Source organism: Taudactylus pleione, unplaced genomic scaffold, assembly GCF_031769625.1.
Source record: "Taudactylus pleione unplaced genomic scaffold, aTauple2 ptg000430l, whole genome shotgun sequence".
In the NCBI taxonomy this organism is placed as follows: Eukaryota; Metazoa; Chordata; class Amphibia; order Anura; family Myobatrachidae; genus Taudactylus; species Taudactylus pleione.
In genome coordinates, this window is record NW_028284832.1 from 1,181,660 (window position 1) to 1,205,276 (window position 23,617).

General features: G+C 42.8%; 1 protein-coding gene across 1 annotated transcript in view; it reads right to left on the reverse strand.

Moving 5' to 3' along the window:
* The window catches only part of ANKRD11 (ankyrin repeat domain 11), a 208,706-nt gene that overhangs the window by 175,803 nt on the left and 9,286 nt on the right, over positions 1-23,617 (reverse strand). The window contains exon 2 of the mRNA XM_088447357.1: positions 2,689-2,765. The gene's annotated coding sequence lies outside the window, so the exon portion shown is untranslated. The remainder of the gene's footprint in view (positions 1-2,688; positions 2,766-23,617) is intronic.

Below are 23,617 nucleotides of genomic sequence, written 5' to 3' on the forward strand. Positions count from 1 at the left end.
CGCAGCTAAACCGGATCCCTATGGGCACGATAACCAGGCATCAATTGAATAGTACCCCACGAACTTCCGTCACTTTAGATGGGATATCGGGCGCACTTAAACAATTAAATTCCGCCCTATGCATGTACAGAGGGGTTTTACATATTTCTGTATGTGCTTCCATACACAATGTTGGAAATACATAAGACATTGAGGGGGAATTCAATTCAGTGCGCTGTTTATAGCGCCGGAAAGGAGCTCCTGGAGCTATTCAATTCAGCTCGCTGTTTAGTCAGACAAATGATTTCTCCTTGCATCCTCCTGAGGCAGCCATTTCTGCTCATCCGCACCTGAGCAATGTGCGAAAACTCCATGGTTCCATACATTAGACTAGTTTAGGCATTTTACATGGCTAAACCAGGTCAAATTTGGTGTGTCAAGAGTGATTAATGGGCGATCAAAAACAACTGAAATGCAACATTGGGCGTCAATTAGCACACTTTAAACAAAAAAACAAAAAATTGAGTTGCCCCCTCAGAGGGGAAATTCAATTCCGCATGATGGATGCCACGTGCCAATCCGAAACAGCCAGCAGAGCAAGTTCTCCCTCATACCGCCTAAAGGTGCGATAAACTTTTAATGTAGGCCCTACCAGATACAGTCAATCCATGATTGTTAAAAGTGTTAAGTGTTTCCAACCCTTAATATAACCAGTAAATAAATGTTCCAAATATATACACCATTCCTTGTCACCTAAAGCCGAGAGTGATGCTAAAACTCCCACAGGGGTGTTACAGTTCATTCAGCTGTCTATGGAGGATTTACATTCTGCATGATTGACATGACATCCCAAAATGTCAGCGCACCCACCGGCTTGGCACGTTTCCCCCTGCCACATTGCATTGTATCGAAGTCCCCTAATAGATTGCGAAATGGACAGTGCAGTTTTGATAACACAAGACTACACACCTTAACTACGTTTGTATAAGGTTACCCTGAATATATTTGGATTGTACAGTAAACAAGCTGACCATATCACTCCAGAATCTCATATCAATGCAACTACAGCCTTATATGTAACTCTTGCTTGTGAGTCTTGTAAAGAAAATGACTTCATTAAGTACATCAGTCCCTGAAATAAATTATATTATCCCAGAGCTATTCAATTCAGTACGCTGTTAGGGCGACTAAAGGATTTCATCTCGCACCCTCTTGAGGGTGCAAGGAGAAATCCGATAGTGCCAGCCCTTTGGCCGTTTCCAGGCTTAACACGGCGCTAACAGCCTCGCAGACGCCACTTTAGTCGGAGAATTCCAGTTCTCGCGACCAAACACCCTACTTTAGTCTTGAGAACCAGCACTCTCTGACGTAAGTCAGACTAGACTAGTCAAACTTAACAGCACAAGGAATTGAATAGCACCGGGAGCTCCCTACCGACGCCAACAGCATGCTTAAATTAATCAGCCCCAATGATTTATATAAATTATTCAGTGGACGACATGTAAAGGCGTGAGGGAAACCAAGTGATTACTCAATCCTAATGATGGCTAAACTGGAAGATATTAACATAAAAGCTCCATCTCTACTCAAAGTGGCCACACAGGCATTTACAACATACTGAGTATACAATCACTTGATCACATTAGCCAGCACCAGAGGCCACACATTCAGTCCACGTGGACGGATTAGTAAAAATGCAGGAAAATCCTATAAAGCGTACCACTCAAAACACGACTACAATCAATCTGAAAAAAGGTCAATTGTGCCTTCAACGTACAAGGTCTTAGCTATAGGCCAGTCAGTGTTTGAAGCAAAAATGAACACTAATTTTGGGAGCATAATGCACTATAAAGAGGAACTTCAAAGCCTGCAAGCAAAAGAACACAGAACAAATCAAAGGGTTGCAATGAACCATGTTTAAAGTTACAGCAACAATGAAAAATCCACGAAAATGACATTAGTATGCACTCATTGGTCAGACTTGCATCTCTAGAGGACATATTTTGGCCCACTATATTATTGGGAAGACCGTTGCCAGGTCAGCAAGACAGAAAAAGCATTAGAACAAGACCATAAAGACAGTGCACTCTTAAAATTCAACCATTCACAAATAAGCCAGTGGGCAATTTCATTTTGTGCGCATATTCTATTTAAACCACAACATACAAAGGGGGCAATCCAATTGTTTTATAGGGTGCCATAAAGTAATGGACATCTGACTGAGCAATGCAATTGTTACCTCGTTTTGGTGCGCATAGCCGCAGATACACATTCCTGATCAGACTCCAAAGGTGGTGAGCAGAAATGTGCGATAAGTTGGCTTTTTGAGCACCCAAAAGCTGGATATTAGACAGGGTTAGCTGCTATACACAGCTAAACCCGTGCTTTTGAGCTTGTACACGCTGGCTCAGACACTAAAACAAAGCGACAATTAAATTGCTCTATTGTTCCTATTGCATTTGGGGACCCAAAAAACTATTGAATCGCCCAAAAAAATCCTGTTCGGTAACCATTCCATGCATAGATATTCGCATAGCATATAACAAACAAAAAAAAGCAAACTGCCAATAAAATGGGATACTGAAGCTCTGCCGCTTGCCAATAGTAATGTTACATTTAAAGCATTACAAGAACACATTTTTATGATAAAGAGTAACAGGAAAAAGACTGGCAGAAAAAAAAAAAAAAAAAATTCAATGCAATATTTACCGACTCCATAGTGGAAAGCCACGATATGCTATTCACATGTAAAAATCCAGTGTTTTGCCCAAGCTTGTATTAAGTGTCTGAAACAAGAAAACAAACATGTTGTCATTAAAATGAAGTATAAAACATGAGCACGTCACAGAGACCTTACAATAAAACAATACAAATCATGCAGTCATAAATGCCCGCTGCCCTTTGGTACAAATACTGCCACTGTATCCTCACCACCAATTACTGTTTCAGTAGTAGTCGCTCACATTGTTGCAGTAGCCCATCACAGCAGCTATCCACAGTATTGTGTGTCATGGATGTGTACTTTGCGACAACAACTATTTTGTCAAGAGCTAAAAACCAACCTAACCATGCTGGCCACACATACAGCAATATTAGCCAATCAGCCTAATAACTTATTGCAACAAGCAAAGAAAAAAAAAATAGCCTGATCAAAAATACTAGAAAGATATTGCAAAAACAAAAAAATATTGTAAAGGGGGCAATTCAATTGTGTTATCGCGGCCCCATCTCCCGTCTAAATATTCAATGCCACCCGGGGCATTCATGCCTGAATGAAGCAACAACTGAATTGCTCCGATGGGAACCAGTTACTCATAGCTGCTGGTGAAAACAATTGAATCGCCCCCTACCACTTTGTCCAAAGGGCTGGATTTACCTATCTTATCTAGCTTGACCACTACATGAACTGGAAATGGACAGATTTGTGACCAAGCTTAAGCCGTTACATTGATTATGAAACTTGCACGGCGATCTCCCATCACTTTAGATGGGGCGATATTCAATTGTTTTGCGAGCAAAAGTATACAGCTAAATAAAATGAAAGTCTTAAAGAAATTCACAATGTCCAGCTTGTTTCTCAGCACTTGAAAATCAAAGAAACCAAGTCAGCCATGTCTAAATTTAGTGATTAAACCATGTACAAGATGAAGTGATGTAAAATGTACATTTAAATGCACTGCCTGTATTTAAAGGCATTTCCACAATCTACTAAGTGCTTCTGTACTCTATCAGCACACAAACAAGCCTGTGTTTCTATCTATATTCTCAGTTTCAATCCAATGCAGCAATATTCCATTTTAAAATGTTGGGTGTTTTAATAGAGTCAAAAACATCAGTGCGTTAATAAAAACATATTCCCCACAACAGAACCATAGTAGCCCAACGCTGCTCAAGAAACACTCCAGGAATTAAATCCTGACCTTTCAAAGTACACAGGCGGCACTGAAACATTGTCAATGCAAGGTATGCAACAAGCCGCAGCCTCCAAATAGCAGAAATGATCAGTTTCAAAAAGATATGTTAACGTTTAGTATGCCCACAGGATAGCCCACACAGACCATTCATTATGTCATATTCTGCCCTCCAATAGCATGCTAAAATCCACATTGTAATGGGTTAATGTACAGTACATTATACTATATGTTAGATATTATAGGAGTAAATGGAAGGAAAACTACAATTAGCATAACCAAGTTCAAAAGAACTGATAGCACTTTTCACTTCGTAAATAGCAAATGTTTTCTGTATGCATTTCTTTAATCAAGGACATAACTCATGTTATTTGATTGGTTTGTCCAAAAAAATATTACTTGGACAAACTTCATTTTGGTCACAGCTCAGGCTGCACAATGGACAACTACTTGTTTATGGTTTAATTTGTACATCTTTGACCATATGGAAATGAAGTGTTCATATTACATACCTTCTGGTAATTACACCCCATTCTAAAGCTGGTTACGCACCCATACAATCATCGGGCCGTTCATCCAATATCGAGAGAACGGCCGTTGGATTGTATAGGTGTGTATGCTGTCCTGATGACAGGAGCGTTAGCTGATATACGTCCCAACCCACTGTGTTTGGAGCGGTTTGCAGAATTTCGGTGCGGCCGACCTGTGACCTCCATCGTTGAGGTCAACGTTTCTTCCATAGTTGAGGTGGACGCCAGGATTACCGTAGCCCAGTTGGAGAAGGAAATGGGCATCTCATCGGGTTCCATCAGCTCGATACTCCACGAAAAGCTTGGCCTGAGAAAGTTTTCTGCACACTGGGTCCCCCATCAGCTAACTCAAGAGCAGGAGGCAGATCGGGTGACTGATGGCCAGGTTTGATGGCGGTCGCTTAAACTCTTTCTGGGAGTTCTTCAGTGGCGATGAATCCTGGATCTACAGTTTTGACCGAAACCAAAACAGTCGGCTCAGTGGACCGTGCACCACCACAGAAGTTCCAAAGTGAGTGCAGCGTGGCCAAGCAGATGGCGGCTGTTTGTGGCCAAGACTGGTCATGTAGCTACCAATCCACTCATGCAGCAGTGCAGTCACTGGGGACTGGCAAGTCAACCAATGCCTACTGCAAATGCTGGAAGCCAATTCCAGCCACCATCCAAGAACTTGCGCTTGTAGTTCCCTTCTTCATTACGACAACGCACCTGTCCCCTGTGACTTCATGTACCCACAAATGAAGCACAAGATGCATGGGATGAGTTTCAAGTCACTGGAAGTTGCACTTGAGACACTAATCCAGAATGTACAAGAAATACCGGCTTCGCACTAGTCCAGCTGCTTCTCCAAGTGGTTTGAGTGCATACAACTTTGCATAGACCTACCCCTCTGGCAAACACTTTGAAAAAAAATTAATGTTCACTTGGTTTGTAAATAATACTTTTTTGTGCATCCGGAAACTTATTGCACACGCCCCTTGTAAGCACATTCTTCTAATGGGGCAAATTAATTATTGTGCAGGAATTTAGCTCCAGGACTAAGTGCTATACAATGGATTTCCACAACCAGCCCCAGACTGCATTGATCAAGGATTTCGGTCACACAGAAGCTGCTTAACACTGATAACCTCATGCATTGTCACACAAAAGTGGCAGGCGCTGGAACTAACTAGCTCCCAGGCATAGTCCAGGAGCTAAGTTCAGCACGATGTGAATAGCACCAGGAAGGAGTTCCCAGAGCTATTCAATTCACTGTGCTGTTAAGTCTGACTAAAACCACTTTCGTTACAATATGCCGGTTAGTGTGACTTAAGTGTCATCCATGAGGCTGTTAGCGCGCGTAATGCACAAAAACATTGCGGCCGGAACTTTAGTCTGATCTGTGCTCACAACCCTCAGGAGGGTGCAAGAAGAAATCCTTAGTCGGGCTAACAGCGTAGTGAATTAAATAGCTCCAGGATTCCTTCCCGGGACTATTCAGCATCTTGCTGAATTGAATCTCCCCCCCCCCCCCCAAAAAAAGAAATAATTTTATAGTCCTTTTAAGAGCACAAAAAGAGAAATTTAAACAATACAGCTGCAGTTAAACATTCTACACAATATTCATCCTGAGAGGTTAAAACACACAGGGCCTAGCTAAACTTGTTCTATAGTTTTAAACGGTAATCTACACAATAGGGCAAATAGGTTCAGTGCATAACAATGACTGAACGTTACTGAAAAAGAAAAAGGGGGTGGAGCCCAAACACGTTTCACTCTTACAAATAGCCAACACCTATCAATACTAACTTCGTGCCTCCAGTACGCTGAAGCTGCACCAGTTTCTGATGCAAAACTGAGAAATCCCTACTACAGGCATAAGTACATTCTACGAAAACACACACTGCAATCTCAGCTGGAACATAGTCACATACACAACATTTCAGGAAGCCTTTAACTTCAGTTTAAATTTAAAAAAAAAAAAAAAACACAACACAACCACATGGCTTCTACGTATATTCATATCCACAGTTATAAAAAATAAAATAACGCAGCAATACTAAACATGCAAATCACCTTGTAATCAAAAGCCTATACTGCTGTGACTGCAGCATTAACAGGTCTCCAGCAGATATGTGCCACTTCATTCCCAGTCACCAACACTCTACTTCAGTTGCTATAGCAGCAGTCATGCAAAATATACATGTAAAAATATCTAGTATCTGTAGAAAAATAAATAAGTGGGCGGCAGCAGAACATGTTCAAGGACAAGGCTTGTGCAGATTACGCTCACCATAGCGCTCTGTATGGAGGATTCACATATATACCATGCCTGCCCTGAATCTCATACAAAATGATGGCAATTGTAATTGTACCAAGTCTATTATGATGCTATAGGTCATTTTATCTCGAGGTTCCTGAACTCCCCCAATTACAGTCCAGATGGTTAAATCAAATTGACCGATGTACTGATTAAGTCATCTGTGCTCTAGCATGGAAATACTTAAAACCTGGACTGTAATGGCAGAGTTTGGGAACCTATATCTTAGAAGAAAAAAAAATAAAAAAAAGATGGCAATCAAAAATTAACCAGAGAGTCAATCTATGGCCCACATCCTTTAAAATCTGGTAGCATCAATGGCATGTAGCCCAGTCACACAGGGGGAATTCTATTGTTTCCACCGCCCGTAGCAGTATTGCGTGCCCAACAGCAGCTACTGAATTGTTCCTGCAGACAGGTGTGATAACATGATTTCTGCTCCCAGCCTTCTGAGGCTGGTTCCTGGTTTTGGGCGCCCAAACGGCTGTATGGCAATGCTAACCAGTGCTTTAGACCGGTTTAGCCACTTTATGCGGCCAAACTAATTGGGAGCGACATGAGTGTATAAAAAAATAAATTCAATATCGCCCAATTTATGGAGGAATAAGGCATGCAAAAGCAATTGAATTCCCCACACATAAAAAGTTCACATACAAGAGTAGAGGATAAGTAGTAAGGCACACTAAAAACAGGACAGGCCAACAACAAGTATAGAGATAGGTCTGCAATGTTTGCCTGCACTTCCCCATGTGGCACACCGCAACCGGCCATAGCAGCTAGCATTATTATTAGTACACCTCAATTAGATCGGAGGTGTAACTAGGGATGTCAAGGAAACAAAAAACAATACATAACTAGACTGGTCTAAACAGTGTTCCCAAGAGGGTCAAGTCATGCAAGGTCAGTGATCACGCTGAGCAAAGATAATGGCCCTACTTCAGTTTCTAGGTCCCATGACAATTTATGCTGTTGGGCACCCGTATGCTTCCTTACATCACATCAGACCACTCCACATTGCTTACACATACACGGTTTATAAAAATAGCTTGAGGCAGGCAGCAGTTGGGGTGGTGCTGGAGGCAGGGATCAGTTGGGGTAAAGGGGGGTGCAGGCAGTGCTAGGGAGCAGGTAAGGGCAGGCATTAATGTGCTGGCGGTAGGAAGGGGGTGGGTAAAGGCAGCTAGAAGTTTGGGGAATCCATATATAGTAAAATTGAGTGGAATTTGTGCAGGCGCCCTCAGATATGCGGCCTATACATTTTTCACGTTGGTTCCCTGCCACCAGAAATACACAATAAAAATATGGAGAAAACTGTTGCTTCTGGTGGTCCCACACAGAATATAAAAAATATTTGAGAAATCTTACCTTAGGGACCGTATCATCCAAAAGGTCTCATTCACATGGATAAGTCCACTATTTCTTACTTAGTTGTATTTATCTGCAGTGCCCACAGCAGTGGTGTTTTTTTTTGGCTATAATCAACAAATTAATCGCTGCAGGATTTTTACCCAAAAGAAAATAAAAAAATATAAATATGAAGAGCAGAATGTACTGAACATGTAAAGGTATTTATTCATAAAAAAAAATCTCATATGTAAAAAAGATGACATACATAAAACAAATAATGCAGTAATACTTGTAGCATCCAGAGTACAGATAATTGTGCGGTTAGGCACTAAGGGGGGGGGGGGGGGGGGGGGGGGGGGGGGGAGAGGGTTGGGCACTAAGGGGGAGGAGAGGGTTAGGCTATAAAAAGGGTGGGAGAGTAAGTATACTTACCCAACCCTTGTCGGTATACCAACCATCAGGATGCCGCTGTCTGTATTCTAACAGGAGACATTCCGATAGCCTGCATTACATACAGATTTTGTGAGTGGGTCTAGCATGTGAGATGCACCCACTCACAGGAGCATGGCATAGCACCCAGCAGCTGGAACTAAAGTAGTCACTACTGTATTAGGATGGCGGGACAGTCCCATAATAGCTGAATTTCTTGTCAGGCTGTATATAGATGCTAAAATGTAACACACAAATTAAAGTGCTTCTACTTTACTTTGTACATCTCTCATGTAAATAACACAAACAATCTATTTTCTATCATAGAGATAGATGTATGAAGGACTTAATTTTTACATAACATCAGGTCGTCTTATACACACACATTCCGCAGCACATATCCATTCCTAACCCACTGCTCCATGCTCCTTCTTCACTTCTACCCCTCTGTGTCGCCCCTGTCTGTCTGCCCTTCCCCTTTAGAATGTAAGCTCTCACGAGCAGGGCCCTCATCCTCACGTGCTTCTCCTCCCCCTACTTATAGTATAATTTACTCCTAACTCCCTACAATGGCACCTACCACCTGGTTGCTCATGTCCTGCTGCTTGTGTTTTGCAGCTGAGTTTATAACCTTGTCCTTGTCCTGCATTGTTTTGTATTACTATTAACCGTTTTTCTTGTGTGCTCATTTATGTACTGTGTAAGGCGCTGCGGAACCTTTGTGGCGCCATATAAATAAAGGATAATAATAATAATAATTCCCTTTTTCATGTACGTCATATTTACATATGATCCATTTTTATAAATACCTTTGCATGTTTGGAATGTACTGCACCATATATATTTTCTTCTCTTTTAGGTAAAAATCTTGTGGAGATTTGTTGGATCATATCAGGAGGAAAAAATAAACCACTGGAGTGGTCACTGCAGATAAATACATCAAACTTGTAGTAAGAAAAACTGGACTTCTACATGTGAATTTTACTTTTCAGCAGTTTGGCAATGCTTGGGGCAGGCAGCCGTTGGGGTAGAGCTGGGGGTTGAGGCAGGGAGCAGGTGGGTTAGGGGCAGGCTTTACTGTGGGGAAATACTAGATGCAGGGAAGAGATCAGGGCAGGCAGCAGTTGGGACAGGGAGGAGGTAGATAGCATTTGGGACAGTACTGGGGGAAAGTGGGGGTTAGGGGCAGGCATTACTGGAGGTAGGGAGGGGTAAGGAAGATTAGCAGATTTCTTATTTCTTCCTACACCCCCGATGGCCTGGTTTTGCAGCACTGCCAGCTCACAACACACCATTTTCTCCCCCATTTGCAGCAGCCAATGGAGAGTGCGAGAAGAAACCCTTTAGTCGGGCTAACAGCACGGTCAATTGAACAGCTCCGAGAACCCTTTCCGGCGCTAATCACACTGCGTGCAATTGAATTACCCTTAACGAAATACAGCTTGTGTTAGGCCATGAGATCGGTACAAGCGAGTTAACCATATAGCAAGGTGTCCCACCCATCCGCAAAGCATTCTGGCATGAGGGAGGGGAGGATACTAAAGTGGTAAACAAAACCATAATACGCTTAAATTCATCTACGAGTCAATCGGGGAATTCAAGTCAATTCTCCATAAAACATGAGACGCCGACAAGCGCAATGTGTCACTCCAGAACGGCACTTCACCCATCACGCTGAACTGAGTGTGAGTGTGTATTCAGAGTTCTTTCCATGCCAGGATAAAGCAGTCGGGAAGCTGGCTGTCGGGATTAGGTTCTGGCTTCTTACCATGTAGCCAGCATATTCGCATTTAAAAAATACATAAAAAAGTCCCTCCAAAAATTGGACAGTATCTGGGCACTGTAAAAAAATTCTGAGTCCAAAACGCAATTACAGTATTGAGCAGTATCTTGGCGCTGTTTATTTCGAAGGCCCGCACCCGACTACCTATTGATGCCACCCGGCTCGCAAAATTTTCTGGGGAGAACATATATACTCCTAAAATAAACCGCTATCGTCCCCATCTGGGAAATGAAGATTTTGAAGCTGCACATCTCAAAGAGACTCCCATTAACGAGGCCAAAGGTTAAGATAGGTGAAAATGTTTTTGAGAGGTTTTGCTGTTCTAGATTAAAAATGGTTAAAAGTGAAAAAAAAAAAAATTTCTACCAAATATACCTTTATGGTTACAATCATATGTGAAATAGTACTTTTAAAAGATTACTGACATACTAGAAAAAAAATTTTCATACCCAGCGCTAGTCAAGGATGATAAAGTATAAATGCAGCAGTATAAAGAGGTGGTAATTGTGAACCTCACTAGAAAAGCCAAACAAGAATAAACTGCGCTCCAATACTAAAGTGGGGACATCAATATAGCGCAAAGACAGGTATTAACCAGACATAAATTTTAATCAAATAAATAAAAAGCAATAAAAAGTGGCAATATGAAAAGTAGGTAAATAATTAAAATATAAAATCACATTGCATATATTATATCAATTGACAGCTAGACATTAAAACAGCATGAATGAAAAAAAATGTATATAATTGTTAAACTGCAATAAAGAGTTGATCAGACTCTCAATAAGACAGAATATGTAACAATCAATCTCAGAGAGACCAAATTGTTACTGTTGCCAGTAACTAGTCCAGGTGCTGGTCGCTTGTATCCAAATATTGGTAATGGTATAGTCACTCAATGAAAATGATATACCGGCGATTTTGACAAAAATCTTATAACCGTTCTTTTATAGTTAGAGAGTAGTAGCCACATCCCTTATAATTAAATCATGAAGTATGGTATTTATAATATTTAGATGGTAAATAACAGGGGGCTCAGTCAATGCTCCTTCAGAAGGAACAGATATAGGTTACGGTGTTGTAAATATGCATACCAGTCAACGGGTTCTCTCCAACAGCGATAACCGGAGGCTTGCACTTGGTGCCGTGCCCAAGAGGTAGCCCAAACAGCCACAAGAGACGAGCAGTTTCCATCTCCATACAGCAAACGGCAGTGTGGGGAAGTGAGGTCTCACACAGGGGCGTATCTTTCTATTGGCCAGGATGGCACACGCCAGGGGCGCCGGCTGGTTGGGGGGTGCCGCCATCACCCGGCAGTGCCACCCGTGGCCAGTTCTGTCTGCAGGACCGTAACTAAGAGTGGGAACCGTCACCACCCCATGGCCAGAACCCACCGATCTCACCCCCTGCTGGGGGTGTGGATGGCGGAGTATCAAGTGTCTCCTGTGCTAGGCTGTATTTGGGGGTACGGGGAGAGATGCAGGCTGTATATGGGGTACATGTGAGATTCAGGCTATAAAGAGTGGTACAGGGGAGATCATGGCTGTATAGAGGGATTGGTGTGGGGGAGAGCCTGGTGTGCATCTATGGAACGTGACTAATGTCCCTTTTTTTAAAAATGGGGAGGGGAGAGCGCTGATACTTTATCTGGCATAGGGCACCAAAATATAGTTACGGCTCTGTCTGTTAAAAGTCTGTGCTGCTGCTGATCTCTAAGTCAGAAGCATCAACGCCAGACGACAGGGGAGGGGAGAGGAGGTGAGGGGGCGATCGCCGCCTGTACAGCCACCACGTTGTCTGTTTACTAAATGCCAACAGGGAGGGGCGCCAGTCCCTTACTTTGCCAGGGGCGCTTGGACCCCTCGATGCACCCCTGGACTCACAATCAACAGGATCGCTCCACCAGCGATGCCCGGTGACTTGTACTCAGTGCCGTATCCAGGAGGTAGCCCAGACACTAACGCAAGATGCTAGCGGCTCCAGTCTCCGGAATGTAAACGGTGGCACGGGAAGTACAGCAGATACAAGCCTCCCGGCCGTGACCACGTGTGCCGGCACTTAGTCGTGGATCACTCTCCTCCAGCTGCTGCCTGATGGTTAAGATACACAGCAGGGATCCAGCATGTATCAATAGTGGTTACCGGTTACTTAATCGGCAGCAATATAGTGCAGGTGAATCTCCGGTATTCAGGGCAGGTGAGCAGCAACGCGTTTCGGCTACACCTGTAGCCTTTTTCATGCTGAAATGCTAACTATATCCATTGCCCAGTTTAAACAGCATCAAAACAGGACTGAACAATCCTTTAACCTCCTGAGGGTGAGAGGAGCAATCTGACTAGCCTGCCTAATAGTGCGCTGAATGGAATAGCTCCGGTAACTTCCCGGCGCTATCTACATCGCACTGAACTGAATAGCTCTGGGTCCTACTTCTAGATATTCACAGCACACTGAATTGAATCTGCCCCATTCAGTTAAATAATTTGCACACCTCTGTAGCCATATGAAGTGTTACAAATGTAACAAATGACTGTGTAATGTATCTGATCATTGCAAACCAATTGGCTGTTTAAATTAGCAATAGTCTCCCTTTCAACAGTTATCTGAAACACCCAGAAAAAGAGAGCAACACTAGTAAGGTTACATTCAGACCAAATGGGTACATGTGGCCGTATGTTATTTTCATAGTTGCCATCTGTCTAATTTTGGGTGTTGCTTTTTTTTTTTATTATGAAAACTGCACTCTAGAATTGCTTATTCTGTTTACCAGATGCTGCTTGCTCGATCTTTAATTTAAATTCCATGCCTATTCCAAACTTTCCCTGCATTAACAATGTGCATGCATATTCCAAGCTGCAAATAAAAATGTAAATTAGGATTGGGGGGTTAAACTATTGCTGGTGATGTGATGCAAGGTATTGCCATACTGCCCAGGAGATTGTGCACGTCACTCAGGTACAAGAACACTAGTGGCATCGCAAGTTCTCCTGCACACCTCTATGGGGTGCAAGGGAAAAACTGAAATGTAGATGGGTGCGATTTCCCAGAATGGCAAAGTGCATCCATCACACGGAATTTAATTCCCTAATAAAACAAGCTATTACCACCAAAAAATAATAAAATAGGATTACTAAGGAATATCACCTAAAAGAATTGAAAAAGAATTCTATTACAAGCTGTTTTGTTGGAAAGCCCAACAAGAGGAAGCCAGAGATCTGCATATATGTTTGATGCCTTTGGACATACTTGGGGGAATTCAACTGTTTGCGCCAGCGGCTGTCAGTGCCTGGTGCCCGATAGAGCCAGTATTTCTGGTTTAGACTGTTTTAGCCATTTTACACAGCTAAATCTGGTCTAATTGGGAGAGACCCTTCATGCGGATTTCGCTTCGCACCTCATGAGGGTGTGAACAGAAATCTGTTAAGTGAACCCTCTGGGCTTACAGTGTGCAGTAACGTAATAGCTCTGGGCTATTAACCTGGTGGCTAACCCGCAGTTATTGAATTCCCGCCCCCACCCACCCGCCGGTAAGAGAGGCTAGGAAAAAGCAGCACTGTTGCAGGCCGCTTTGGAACAGCATGGTGACCACTGCATGTAATGAAATCACCCAGAGTCAGTCACCAGAACTCTTACCAACCAGAATTTATAACACCTATACAGCATGTAATTATAATTCACTAGTGAAAATGACTAAGTTAAGCTGTAAAATGAAAAGACTTGTCATTTCTATAGTGACATCATATTAAACTGTGTTTCAGAGAATATAGCCCCTTCCCCATTTCTGTTTAGTCTAAATTCCCAGTATTTTGTCAGAAGTTAACTCACCAGTAGTGTGCCTGGGTCCCATCCAAACCGCTGCATCCGACAGAATAGGTCGGAGCCATGACAATAGTGCTGTGTGCCGCTGGAATTAAATTATAAAACCAGTAATAAAAACATGTTTTCTTGTGATTTGGCCGCAGCCCTTAAATCCAGTGTGATTTGGCTGTAACCTCATTACTGAATGTAGTGTAGTAATCAGTGGGGGGAATTTGATTGAACAGTCAGCATGTGCCACCTGTGCACATATCGGCCACTTACAGTAGTGCACTTACGGCTCGATTCAATTGAGCACGAAGTAAATAGCGCCGGGAGATAGCTCTCGGAGCTATTCAAACCATTGCGATATTAGGTCGGGGAAGCCTTGTTCTCACGCCTTACACAGGGTTTTTAGGCTCGAGAACGGGCATTCCCCGACCTAACTTCCCAGCGCGATGCTGTTTTCCAGACGCGAAGGCCAGAAAACAGCCTCGCGCAGGGACTTTTGTTGGATTTCTGCTCACATCCCCGGAGGGATGAGAGAAGAAATCCTTAGTGGGGGTTAGCTGCGCGGTGTATTGAATAGCTCCGGGAGCTGATTCCCGGTGCAATTCACATCACGTAGAATAGAATCGTGCCCTTAAGAGTCAACTGCGCATGCACAGGTCTCCAGACACATGGAACCCGCACTGTGTACCCGGGACATCTCTACTGCGCATGCGCAAATCACTGGAAAATTACTGCAGTGGCCATTTTCCCAGTGATTTCTGTAGCTCTGCAGTGAGCACCGGGCCGATGGTGCGGCTAAGTATATTCATATGGGTGCAGGGAGTGCGGAGTGTAGGCCCTGGACTGACTGCTCGTCCCCGCAACAGGCGATCTGGAGTTTGAATAGCAGAGAACGCTGCCACAATTCCAATAGAAATATATCAGCAGACTCGCTCCCTGTGATGTCTAGCGGTCATGGATTTTCAATTACAGCATCCCATCCTCACCTCTTTGAAGAAGAGTCTAATCCCACACTCCCAATCTCTTCCCTCACAGAAGAGATTTGAATTCTGGATCCCGTTGGTGAAGGAAAAAAATAAAAATAAAATGGGATTCTGTACACAGGTGGTGAGGCCGAAACGATCCACGGTGAAATCGTCTGAAAGTAAAGTTCTTGAATGCTGTCACCATCATTCTCAGGAGGTGAATGGAAACATGCTCCGAAACTAGATGTTGAAAGACCGTCCTCATCTCCTGAATGAAAGTAGCTGATTAGTGTAGCGTCTGCTAGGTGGAGAGGAGACTTGGGAAAAATTCAGAATCCACCCATGATGCAGGGACTGAAGTTTTGTAGCAATTGGACCCTGGAATGGGTCTTCAGCAGAAGATCGCCCTGATGAGGGATTATAGTGATCTCCGTATTCATAAGAGTCATCCCAGTCCTGATTGTTGTGAAAGCACTGAGGGCTAAATAATAAGCTGAAGGGTAAGTGGAAAAGAGTTTCGAAATTCGAAACTCAAACGTCTGGAAAGGCGACTACATAGGAATTCTTGAAACCACAGATGTAGAGATCGTTCTTAGTGCCGCACTTCTTGAGGAAAGGGACTCTATTCTTAGGAATGGATTGAGATATCTGACCGAGCCGTCCGGCATCGGAACCACGAAGTAGTAAATTCTGCTTTCCCTGGTCTGGGGTCCTGGATTACCACACTCGTGGATGAAACTAGTGTATAGTTTACTATAAAACTATACTTCTGTTGTGCAAACCTGTGGTAGAGAAAAAAAAAAAAAAACCCAAGGTAGAAGAGGAGACTAAAAAGGTCAACTGTATCTCGAGCGTTAAGAACCCGGACCCAAACGTCCATACTCAATTCCGTACCTACTGCTCTGAAGTCCATAAGACCCCCAGGTGAGAGGAAAACACAACAAGCACTAGGCTTAGTAGGGATGTTGTTGCGACTGCCCGACCTCCGGAATCACGTGAAGGCGATGGTCCTGTGAACAATCCGGAGCACTAAAGAACCTAGATGAGGGTCCCAGGAAGAACTACTAGGGGGAGGAGCCGCAGATGAATTATATAAAAGGAGATACCTCCAGTAGCTTGAGAAATCCATTTATCTAGATCTACTATAAGCAATCCACTATCGCTAATGGAAGTGATGTTACAGCTGTCTCAAATTCCATATCCGCCCTTGAGCAGATAACAATGACAAGCCGCAGTATCACACCTGCAGCAGTATAAATGGACGAGAGTATACTCGAAACTCCAGCCTGATGTCCTCAACAGTCATTGCCCCAGGAACCGGTAACGTCGTAATAACGAAACCGATGGACCTAGTGTAGTGGAGTAAGTTTTACTGCGATAGCATGAAAGATATAATCCAGTTTTACTGAAACCTGAAAATTCTTTTATTTCTTTAGAAAGAAATACAGTGGAACAGGTCTAGTGTACTTATCCTGTTTGCATATGACACTATTTAGTGGTGTGGGAAAGAGCCATAAGTCCTAAGCGAAGGTCATATTTCTAGAGTTCCTGACCTGGAAGCCCCTCTATTTTTCAGAGAAGCATTCAGCTCAGCATAGAGAAGTCACTGCGTAAGCCACAGTGCTCTATTCGCCGAATTACCTCATGGAGGCATATAAGGTAAACGTAATAGGACCAAGGTAAGTGGCTTCATATGGGAAGTCAGCCAAACGTCTAAAACCCAGTTGCTTTGTTAGTGCAACCTGCGCCATTCAAGATGGTAAATCTGCCATCTCTGAAGTTTATTGTTCAGGAAGCATAAGCCTACAACACCTGGTATTTCCAGGGTGGCATAGGTTATTTTATAGGGAGTTACATGACTGCCACTGTAAACTATCCTGCATAATATATACAGGTAAAAATCGTAGAGACTTCATGATACATACAGACCCCCCACAAACAGTAAGTGTAGTGAAAAAAAAAAAAAGGTCAAAATAAGAAACTGGTATACATAGAGGCACACTAGTCTAATAGCGCTCCTAGCAGTGCCAGAATACGCATAGTATATAAGGAAGTATTCATAGATACTTAACTGCTCTCCTGCCTTTCCTAAACCCAACTGTGTACTTACAGTTCAGGATAAGGCAAAAAGTTGTATGCAGCAGCTATTTATTCATACAGCAATCAGGATCTCTCCCTGTAATGGCCTCTGGGGCCGCTGATAGACAGACGCAAGGCTCTGGGGCTAAGCTCTGCCCCCGGAGGTAGGCTCTGCCCCCTGCTATGGCACTCAGACTGTTATGAGCGCTCTATTCCTGTGTGGGTATACACAGGCTCACTCACAGCCGAGTGTATGTGACAGACCCCTGGGGTCTGCAGCAGCCAGGGAAGCACTGGGGCGCCTCAGACAGAGAAGCGCTACTAACACTGGCTATCTTACATCCGAGTGTTGTGAGACAGACCCCGGGAATATGCAGCAGCCACAGTGGCACGGATATCCCTGTTTGTGCTGTCTACTGCTCTGTTAGTTGGAGCAGTCTAATAACACAGCCATTCAATATAATAAACCTGGCTACCCCACTATTCAGGGAGCCAGGGAATACTCAACTGCGCTTGCTGCCGGCAGCGGTGTGACTGGTGGGGGACCGTATGAGCGCTGAAGCAGCGGCATGTGGAACATCCTGTATATAGACAGCGGTCTAAGCAGTCGGGGAGCCCAGGTGAAGTGCATGTACTTGCGAGTGGGTCCCCCCGGCAGCTCCATCCTTGCAGACAGGCAATGCAGCTACTGCCTGTCTGTCCTCAATGTGATAATCTTATTTCAGCACAGCAGCACTCTTTCAATTAAAAAAACCTGAGGAGAAGTGTGGCTACACACCCAGAACTACTCGGGCACAAACTTAGACTGAGGCTTGTAGAGGGATATAGAGGGGGAGGAGCTAATCTCACTTCTTGAAATTTAAAGTGCCCAGGCTCCACTTAGCACCGTCTATACCCCACTGTCATTCGCCTCCAGTGTCCCCTAGTGGATGAAGGAGAAATAACCAGTAATTAAAGAACAGAAAGGTCATTTAAATTTTAATGTTTAAGAAAACACTTTCCTGTGTACCTAGAACCACCCCCCTAACCCACACCTCTATAACTGTATAACAAAATATTTAAAATAAATTTCAAATTGTGTTTCACCATACTGGTTCAGGAAGGGTAATTTAAGACTGCAGGCTATGTGAAGCCCAGCAGATATGTACTCTGCTATAGTTAAACAGTATAAAATGTTTTTATCTAAAATGTCATATTTTACAGTTGGTACTGCTGCACTGGAATTAATGTACAGCGCTGCAGTACAGACAGAATTTGATTTTGTCGATGTGCGTAATTTGTAGACATGTATTTTTATAAGGTATCGGCAATCTGATAATTCGATTGTGACATTTTGCCATATTAAGTCGCAGCAATTTTTAGGCACTTTTTTTTGGTGTTAATTGAACAAACATTTCTTTAGCTTGAGTGGACGGTGGGGGGATGGGGGTATCCGGTGTACACATTAGTATGGAAATATAGCATGAAGCTATTTTACTGAAATTGCTGTGAAATTCAAATAGATCATTTGATGTGTAGCAAGTATTGAGGACGAATTGACAGGTTATAATTTGGTTTCCTGATGCTAATTGTAAATGCAATATTTGTGAACTATTTATTTTCAACAGTTATTTGTAGAGTACCCATCCTGCAGCGCTATACAGAGGATATTTGGTAACCAACTTCTTTAGTTTAAAGCTGCATACACAGTACATATACACATGGTACAATCTGTCCAATGAACGATATTGAACGATTTCCCTTCAACTTTCTGTAGTGCAGGACAAACTATATTGTGTGTACACAATAAAAGATAACTGGCATTGTTGGTTGTTCGCCACCTAAAAATGAAATTTATAGTTGAACGATATTGTTACTAGATATCATACCGTGTGTACACACCTGAAGAGGCAGGAGGGCTGGGCTACCCCATGAAATATATGTTGAATCTGTATAAAAGGTCTTTGAAAGCTCAACTATATACTACATTGACCATTGAGGTGTATTATCTTGACTTCTGAAACATCTTGTTTGCTGTAATATTCCTTCAGTTAAGGGGGTCAATTCAATGGGATGCGGTCACAACCCCGACCACGGGGACTTCGGCGCCGGAAGCCCGACACTTATCCGAATTCCGGCGTAGTGATCCTGACTGTCGGAATCCCAAAGTTAAGTAGCGAGGTTAGGGGGTAGGAGGGTTAGGCACAGGGAGGGAGAGGTAGAGTAGGGGGGAAGAATACCGGCCAACAGGAATCTGTCCCAACCCTGTGGAAATGCCGGCATCGGCATCCCGTGCCCAGCCCAATTCAATTACCCGTGAGTCCCTTCAACACTAGAAAGTACAGCTATATGCCACACTAACTGTTGATCTAGACTCTTCTCACAGCCCCATCGGGCTCCGTACAAATAGGCGGCATTTCAAATGTTTTTCGTGCACCGATAATTAATGGCCGCCCCAATGGAGCAATTCAATTGATTTGGGCACCCGTTAGCCTGCTTTTCACTCTCAAAAACTCCAGGTTTAGCCGTGTAGAGCAGCTAATCATCTGAAGTTTGTGGTTTGGGTACACTAACCATTACTTTAGTTATTTCTGCTCACCACGCCAGGGTGGTGCAACGATTAAATATTTTTATTTCTTCATTTTTATATATCTTGCCTTTTTCTCCATATTTGTCTGTTTTTTTCTATGTATATTACCTATAAATTGTTCATAATATGTTTTATTAAGGAACTCTACCATATAGGGGTTCCATTTTTTATTTTACACTGCTTTGAACCGTGGAATTGTATACTTTTTAAACTTATTTGTCATTAGCACTGTCTTATTACATATTACTTGTTTAACATAGCATCTACCAAATAATTTTAAAATGGAGATCTATCTACAGTCAGGAGCATAAATATTGGGACATTGACAGAATTTTTATATTTTGGCCTCTATTCACCACCACAATGGCTTTGAAATGAAACAAACAAGATGTGCTTTACCTGCAGACTTTCAGATTTAATTTGAGGGTAAATACATCCAAATCAGGTGAACGGTGTAGGGATTACAACGGTTTCTATATGTACCTCCCACTTTTTAAGGGGCCAAAAGTAATTGGACTATCAACTCAAAAGCTATTTCATGGACAGGTGTGGGCTATTCCCTCATTTTATCATCAATTAAGCAGGAAAAAGGTCTGGAGTTGATTCTAGGTGTGACTGCATTTGGAATCAGTTGTTGTCGACTCTCAATATGAGATCCAAAGAGCTGTCACTATCAGTGAAGCAAGCAATCATTAGGCTGAAAAATCAAAACAAACCCATCAGAGACATAGCAAAACATTAGGTGTGGCCAAATCAACTGTTTGGAACATTCTTAAAAAGAAACACACCGGAGAGCTCAGCAACACAAAAAGACCTGGAAGACCATGGAAAACAACTGTGGTGGATGAAAGAATAATTATTTCCCTGGTGAAGAAAAACCCCTTCACAACAGTGGGACAAATCAAACACTCTCCAGGAGGTAGGTGTATATGTGTCAAAGTCAACAATCAAGAGAAGACTTCACAAGAATGAATATAGAGGGTTAACCACAAGATGTAAACCATTGGTGAGCCACAAAAAACAGGAAGACCAGATTAGAGTTTGCCAAACATCTAAAAAAAGCCATTACAGTTCTGGAACAACATCCTATGGACAGATGAGACAAAGATCAACTTGTAACAGAGTGATGGAAAGAGAAGAGTATGGAACTGGCTCCCTTGTATTTATTGATGATGTGACTGCTGACAAAAGCAGCAGAATGAATTCTGAAGTGTTTCGGGCAATATTATATGCTCATATTCAGTCAAATGCTTCAGAACTCATTGGACGGCGCTTCACAGTGCAGATGGACAATGACCCGAAGCATACTGCAAAAGCAACCAAAGAGTTTAAGGCTAAGAAGTGGAAAGTTATGCAATGGCCAAGTCAATCCCCTGACCTGAATCCGATTGAGCATGCATTTCACTAGATAAAGACAAAACTGAAGGGAAAATGCCCCAAGAACAAGCAGGAACTGAAGACATTTGCAGTAGAGGCCCGGCAGATCACCAGGGATGAAACCCAGCATCTGGTTATGTCTATGCATTAGAGACTTCAGGCTGTAATTGCCTGCAAAGGATTTGCAACAAAGTATTACAAAGTGAAAGTTAGATTTAGGATTGTTTAGTTTGTCCCATTACTTTTGGCCCCTTAAAAAGTGAGAGGCACATATAGAAACCGTTGTAATTCCTACACCGTTCACCTGATTTGGATGTAATTACCCTCAAATTAAATCTGAAAGTCTGCAGTTAAAGCACATCTTTGTTTCATTTCAAAGCCATTATGGTGGTGAATAGAGGCCAAAATATGAAAATTCTGTCAATGTCCCAATATTTATGCACCTGACTGTATACATCTCTATCTATCCATCAGCCTCACAGGGCTGATACTGACCAGAGCATTATCCCCCTCCCCACAAGCAAACAATTCAATCTTTTTGTTACTAGATGGCCTTGTGGAGCCTATATACATCAGCAAGCATTTGGTGAAATTCTGTGCATAAAAATTAAATATATTTATGCACCGATGAAAATTTTTCCATAACATTCAAATGTTGGAATATCTGTTTCCTAATCTTTCTTTATTGCAATGAGTGCCGTCTGGTGTTTGTCTGGATTATTTGAGTTCCCTTGATATGGGAGTCTCTGGTTGGAGGGCACACATACATACATTCTCACACATTATGGACTTAGCTGGGACCAAGAGCAGACTTGGGATAGTACACTTTAAGGAAGGCAAAAAGCCAGTGCCTTGGAGCATGGTCATGAGTCAGTGTGAGCAAGCACAAACAGCCATCTGGAAGCTTAGCAACAAGCTCCTACGCGCAAAGCACTACTATGGTAAAGCAAAGCAGAGTGCATTCAAACTCTGGAAACAGTAGAGTGAAAAACAGGAAACCAGATATCTGAAATGGCAAAACAGTGGATACAATAGTTACTGTCAAGTCTACAGGAGAGAAGTGGAATCCAGAACTTCTAAAACGGTTTAAAGCTGCAGGACAGTACATGCTCATATGTGCAGATAACAAAAGTATGTGTAATATATATATATATATATATATATATATATATATATATATATATATATATATATATATATATATATATATATCTATATCTATCCACACAGCCAAATTAATTTTAACTTGAGCCAGTAATCTTTGAGCCTCAACTTGTAGGTTGAGTTAGTGGTCAGGGTACAAGAACATTGCCAGGAACAATTTTATTCAGACAGATTAAGGTTTCCCTTTTAAATAATAAAACACAAGTGTAAGCAATATATAATTATCTTCAAACTAGAGAAAACAAAGATTGCAGTCAACACCCCTTACTGCAGCTTCCTAGCTTTTGTGAAGTCAATAGATGCAGGTCTTCACTTCCTCCCTGGGGTGTAGTCAGTAAGGCACAGTGTGCTGCAGGGGCATCACCATAATGCCAGGCTGTACGCATATCAGCCAATTCTGGTAGTGCCAACACAGCAAGTCTTCCTTCGCACCTCTGAGGAGAGAGAGGGAAAACTCGCGATGCTGGCAGAACGCAATGCGCTGTTCTGGAAACGGCATATAACATCAAGGTTGGTAATTGAATTCCCCACAAAAGGGGTGAGATTACATTTAGCACAATGTGCTACTATGGAGTACGCTGAAAAACTTGCGATGTACAGCCTACCATAAATAAGCACTGTGAAATACATGTACACTATATAAAATAGCTGGTTATAAATACAATAAATGGCTGATGTACTGCAGAGATGCAGTGTCAACCCAGGGTCAAGAAATGTCCCCCAAATGGATGGAGATATACAAAATTTCATATGCAGACCAATAGTGCAGTCCCACAATGGAAGACAAAACCTCAGGGTACAGGTCAGATCGTACGTGTACTAAATGAAACATTGCGCTCAATTCAATTCAGCGTAATGCTGAATAGCCCCGGGAGGAAGCTCCCAGAGCTATTCAATTCACCGCGCTGCTTGGTCCCATAAGCCCTGGAGAAATCCGACAAAAGTGCCGGCCGCGCTAACAGCCTCGCAGCCGGCACTTTAGTCAGAATGCTGGTTCTTGCGACCAAACACCTAGGTTAAGTCGCGAGAAACAACATTCTCCAACTTACCTGCCAACTGTCGGACCAAACAGCGCACTGTATTAAACAGACCATTGCCAATGTGTCAATCTGCTGTTCCAGCTCAAAGTTGAGTATCAAAAACTGATACATAGCGGGCAACTGAATTAGCACAGCGAGGATTTAGCTCCCAGGTTAAGTGCCCAGCGCTATTCAATTGACTGTATCGTGCCAATCACTTAACCCAGGAGATGCACCTCAACGAGACTACTGGCCAGGGCTTAGTTGCAGTAAACGGGACCTCCCTGGTTAATGGCAGTTACCGCACGCAGTAAGCTCACAACCAGCCCCAAAGCAATAGTTAACATGGATTTCTGCTTGAA